This window comes from Gavialis gangeticus, unplaced genomic scaffold, assembly GCF_001723915.1.
Source record: "Gavialis gangeticus isolate Ggan-Ray unplaced genomic scaffold, GavGan_comp1, whole genome shotgun sequence".
NCBI classification, from domain to species: Eukaryota; Metazoa; Chordata; order Crocodylia; family Gavialidae; genus Gavialis; species Gavialis gangeticus.
The window spans coordinates 15,170,465-15,170,949 of NW_017729003.1; positions in this window are offsets into that span (position 1 = coordinate 15,170,465).

Sequence of the window (485 nt, forward strand, 5' to 3'; positions counted from 1 at the left end):
AAAAACGGGGGGGGGGGGGAGGCAGGCTGGAGACCAGGCAAAGGATCTCCCCAGGGCCACCCCTCTGAGAGCCCCTGGCAGAGCCCTGCAGAAGTAGCAGCAAGAGGCTGCATGAAGAGTGCTTCTCCCTCCCTTCCCTTCCGAGCTCTGCCAGGGCAGGACAAGAGAGGAGCTGCCTGTGAGGGGACTCTGAGCCTGGGAAGACCCTCCTGCAAGCCTCTGCATGGTTGGGTGAGCACAGCAGGGGAGGGAGACACGGGGACAGGGGGAGAGGCTGGAGACTGCCCTGGTATTTCCCCTTAAGTGAGAAGGCATTGGGGAGGGGCAGGCTCAGGTGCTGGAGGGAGCCCTGGGTTAGAGGGGCAGGGTCTGCTCCAGCCACCAGAAGTCCGAGGCCAGGCAGGGCCCAGGGAGGGGCTGCATTTGCCGGGTGCTGTGAGGCTGTGCTTGGCAGGGGAAACTCTTACAACCTGCAGCCCAGACAC